Raw genomic sequence first — 5698 nt, 5'->3', positions numbered from 1 at the left:
TGATACATAAGAGTAAGAGTAGAGTAAAGGGATTTGTGTTTTATTTTAAGTAATTGATTTATAGAAGTGGCAAATTGATAATTCATGTTGTTATTTTTAATAAATAGAAATAAATATAGAACAGATTAAACATATTTCCAATAGACAATTACATTAATACATGTTTTGTCTATATTCTTATACATACACTTCTCGAATACAATGAAATAGTGGATAGCAATAAGGTTAGTAGTATACAAACCTACAATAGTCAAATAATATTTTTTTAATCATACCCTTAAAAATAAAATTTACTTATGAAATTGAACTCTAGATGGGATTTTGATAATCCAATTTCTTTCCAAATAAATATAAAAATTCTTAAAGCGGTTTACTTGAAAAACACTGGATATATTTCTTTTTTCAATCATTGAATGTTTCCTTTAATATAAGTGGACTTTGTCTTGAAAAAATCTGCTAGCGCATTAAAATAAAATCATCATTTGATCTTGTTAAAATTATAAGCAGGATACATTAAAGGGGTCATATGGCGCAAATACATACTTCTGTGTCTTTGGTGTGTTATAAGTTGTGCGTGCATGTATTAGACACGTAAATTGCAAAAATTAAGGTGTCGCTATAAAAGATAAATTTTATCTAAAAGCAAACGCTCACCCAGACCTGCCTGAAACGCCTCGTGTAACCACACCCCCACAAATCTACATCAGTTTGTAGTACGACTTGACTAAGACCGCCCAAATGTAAACGCAAGTAAGGTGAGCGTACCTGTCGGTACAATTGCTTTGGCACCTGATGTCACTTGCAGTATTCGACAAATCACTGCGCACTGCTTAAGTGGCCAATCGTAGCACACCTCGCTTTTCAGAGATGAGCTTTGTAAAATATCAGAGCGTTTCAGAGAGGCGTGGCAAAGAGGAGATACAAACAGTGTTTTTGAACCAAAAAAAGGGGAAAAAAAAGTCTTTTAGCATGAATATGTGCCTTGAGGATAAACAAGTGCAATCCAAAACAGGGACCAAATTGACATTCAAACCTTACAGACTCTGACTTCCACCAAAATTGGTCAAAGATTTTGATGACATCACTCTGCACTTCAGCTTCTCGAAAACTATTTCTGACCAATTATGGGTTCTCTGGAATCTAGAGAATCTAGCATCCGCGCAAGCTATTAGCTATTTTAAAATCGCAGGAGCCATTTAATATGGCCGCCCTATCTTCCTGTTTCAGAGTGAATTATGTCAATGGATCAAACAAAGCTAGATTACAAGACATTGGTGTAAAGGATACTTTAAAACAAGATTTGTTCCCAATATTTACACATTATAGTCCTACCAGGCTCCTGATGACAAATATATTTTATTAGCTGATCAAAAAAAAACTTCCACAGCGCTCTATAAAGTGAAGCACCTGGATGCTGACACCCCAGATATCCCCTGAGGTGAAGAACCGCATCTATTATTACAGCAGATTTGAGTTTCATCGCTTTTCCTATGCACCCAAGAGCACAAGCCTTGGGCTTTCCTGTAAGAGAAAAAGAAAACTCAAAGTTAGTTTTTCCTTTAATGAAAAGTTAGTTTCTCGTGTGGCTCTGCCATTATATCCAGATCCAGGAAAACGCAAGTGTAAAGGCGGCGCCTCCCGAAATGTGAAACATACCTACTGCGCCCAATACTGGCGTGAACTCAACGTGCAGCCGGCGTGTGTCTCATGCCTCTTGTTAAAGCAAGAGTCCCTTGAAAACACGAGGGCCTCCATGCAGACGAGTACTCAGACTCGCATTTGTCATGCGCAGAACTGCGACGCTGAAATATGGCAGCGCCCGTAAACTCCCGTAAATCTGCGGCTGTGTGGGATAGAAAGAACGCCAGACCCTCTCTAAACGCCGAGACATTTGCCACCCCACCCAATGGCCAAAGGGTTGAGTTCTTAGACAGCCTCCAGCGAAAATCTGAGGCATTCTTACGCTCTCGCGATCGCACTCGCTGACCTCCACCGCAGAGTCGCTTTGTTTTTGACAGACGTGTTGTATTGCATGTCTACACAGGCCGTGGATTTGTATTTAATTGCACGCACAGGAATGTCGTGTTTGTGTAGGCAGGATCCACGCACGCTCTCCCGGCTGAGAGTGGAAGAAGTGAGTGTATGTTCCAGGGATTTCGCCAGGTGCCAATCCCCCGGAATTCCTTGGGTGACCTTGTGTGCCTCGGGGGGTGAGGGGAGGTTTGGTTGTTGGGTTTGGGTTGAGGAGGTCTCGGGTCGAGTAGAGCGGCGGATCTGTGGAACAATCAGATAAAATATACACAAACACGACCCTTAACTGACTGGCTCGGGTTTGGTCAAAGAACTTTAGATGGGTCACCGCCAAAGATTTCACTTTGCTTTTTCGCGGGGATGGAGAGCACATGTTAGCATGAATGTATTTGGATTTTAATGCATGCATTGTTATTTTTGGATCTATTGACATTCAAGGTGGTGAAATGTGTCTTTTGTTTAGTGAAATTCTGTTCAGGTTCTTGGCTAATTTCTGGAACACAACAAACAAAACATTTGTGATTTTATGGATTACACAGCATCAACATCCAAAGATTCTCCTCTTCTGTTCTGCAAGTCATGAAGGTTTGCGATAGAAGTGCATTATTGGTTAAACCTATTCATTGCTTGTTTTTTTTATCCTAAAAAATACGTTTCAGTCTTCTAATCACCTTTATTCATTATTTAATCTTATAATTCACGTTTTAAATATAAACTTAAATATGTAGCTTTGAAAATCTAACAAAATGTGGGCAGATTTTTTTTCTCCTTCCGTGAGTTTATGCCTCTGTGAGATTACATTCCTGTCTATTTAGATGGCTTGAGATTAAGTCAAGTTACATCACTCCTCAACCTTTGAAGAAAACCAAAGGACGCGCACATTACGCCACCCTCATTCTCAACATTAAACCATCCACCAAACAAAGAGAACGCAAATGAACAAGAAATACACCAAGCGAAACAATGAGCTCTCGCTTCAGTCTGGTTCCCACCATCCCAACCCTTTACTTTTTCCAAATCTTAGTGGTCTTTTTATTTGTTTCAGACAGGGAGAGAAATGCAGCGCGCCCTGCCCTGCGAGCGCTCACCAGGCCCTGTTATTGCACGCAGGAGTCTGTGGATTGCATCACTGTTTGTGGCTGGAGGCGGCAGAAATCAAAACGTTGGGAGGGAGGGTAGCGAGAGGGAAAGACGGAAAGAGGAGCCAAGAACCGAGAGAAAGAGAAAACGATACGGAGTTGGAAAACCAATCCTGTACGTTTGACATGAGCGTGGGGTATTAGTCAGGACATGATCGGTGCTGACAGACTGTGAAAGCCAATCATTTTGGCACAAACCAATATCAAGGATGCTTTTGGTTTATTACATAAGCGGCGTGAGAAAGTACATGTTTTTAACGTAAGACTGAATTGAAAACAGGCCTGTAGTTTGAGGACTTTTATTGAGTTTAGTTTCAATTGGTCGCCAAATGGAAATTCCTCTATATGTTATAGCTTAATCTTTCGCTTTCTTTTAGGCTCTTTCTTTAAACTCCATTGATCTTATGTGCCTTTATACCAATAAAAATAACTATGACTTTGAAAACCGTTCTAAATTGAAGTGTAGCTGCATACGCATCAATTCCATAACAATATAGGTGAAAGACATAATTGCGATCACTTCCAGATCAATTTTTACAACCTACTTACTGCGAAAAATGACGTTCTTACTAAGCATTTTTGTCTTGTATTTAGTAAAAATATCTTGAACTTCTTCAATCAGTCAAGACATTTCATCTTGTTTTATGAAAAATACTAAGAAATAAGTAAGTTTATTGTAAAAACTAGCAAAATAGAATATAGAAAAATAACTTGAATTTAGTTTGACCTAATTGGAAAACGTCTTGAACGTCCCTAATTCTTATTTTCTTTGTCAATGATGAAACACTACCAAATCAATAGATATGTATATATATAATACTTTTTATATATATATACTGTATATAATAAAAAACATACTTAAAAAATAGGCAATATTATCGTCCATTTTGTTGCATATGTTAATGTAGTTATCATTATAGCAATCAATGCTTACAGTGTAATAGATCCTGAATGTCATTCATTGCGAAAGTTTGACTATTTTTGTTTAGTTTTCATGTGCAAATGTCAAAAAAATCTTAAATCAAAATGTGTTCACTTGTAAAAAAGAATTAGGTCTTGTTTTCATAAAAACATGCAAGTAGGTAAGAAAAAAAAATGAACATTTGAACATTTAGAAATGATGGTTATCATTGTTGGCGTGAACGGATCTTTAAGGTGTTTCTTCACGGATGAGCTTGACTTTAACACCACCTCAGTGCCTTTACTCGCCAATTGATTTTAATACGAGCTGTTCTGGGATCATCTAGTTGTGTTTCATTATAGAGTTTGTTGACAGATTCTCACTTATAGGTTATGAAAAGTAAATCTTTCTCTCGCGTCTGTTATCGCTGCTTTGAGTTTTAGGTTCTTGAAATAGTGCCACGTGTATGGCTGGATGTCCTTTCGTCATGTCTACATAGCGGCACATCAATACTATGTCATTCTTTTTCTAAATAATCCTCATTTATTTTACACTTGATACTGAAAATGAATTCTTTCCAATCCTTTTGAAACACCAATTTGTCATTGTCATTGTTTACAACTTCTATCAAAGTATAAAGTATCCGTCTTATTCTGACCAAGGATCAGCCGATGGACACATAACGTGAATAGCTTTGTCAGAAATCTTAAGAGTGAAATATGCTTTAGTTTTTAATGCATCTTGTCGGTTGAGTCTTTAAAAGAAGGAGCCACCGATATCACTGAATGTTTACAGATAAGTGAATTTTAAAACAAGTATATGAGTTTAGGGTACGAAGTGTTTAGCAGGATTCTTTTCCAGCGATGAGCGATGGCAGAACAGGCAGTAATAATACAGAACAGTTAGTGGTGTTGTGTGACGAGCTCATACCCGGCCGTGACCTCCAGTGACCTGTTGCACCCCCGGGTCACGTCAGGTCAACCTGCGGTTTATGATCCCACCCTAGGCTCTGTTTACTTCGGGAATGATAGATACAGAGTGTGAAATGCTTGGTGTTTTGGGGTCTCTCGCACGCCTCAGTCAGCTGGTAAAGTTGAGTCTCAGGAACAGACGAGGTTGATCAAGACTGAAGTGAATTCTGTTGCTTTGCTTTAACATCTTCCTGGTGGTATTGAGTATTTCATTAACAAAAATCTGAAAATACAAATTGTAAAATATGGGTACATGCAAAATATAAAGTATAAAAGGTCAACCAAATTCCTCTTTTTCATCCTCTCTCCTCCAAGTATTCTGGTACATACCAAAGACTTTTTAACATTCAATGATATTCCGACGAATAAATCCCACCTTAAATCGTTGACTCATGAATATGTCAGATTAGTTAAATGATGACTTTGCGGTCGGTTCATTGCAAAAAAACGATTAAATATTCGTCTAATTTTCAACCATAAATGTCTAAAAATTCGACAGACATTTACTTGAGAAGTAAGACTGATTTTGAACAAAATGGCAGGTTTTTGAGGTGAGAAAGTAAACTTGAATTAAGATTATTGAATTAAATTGAAAATAAGTTTGTTTTTCTAACCTTAAATTGCTTTTTTTCAAGCATGAACAGACTTCATTTAGA

The sequence above is a fragment of the Barbatula barbatula genome (assembly GCF_947034865.1).
Source record: "Barbatula barbatula genome assembly, chromosome: 5".
NCBI classification, from domain to species: Eukaryota; Metazoa; Chordata; class Actinopteri; order Cypriniformes; family Nemacheilidae; genus Barbatula; species Barbatula barbatula.
This window is presented reverse-complemented; position numbering follows the sequence as displayed.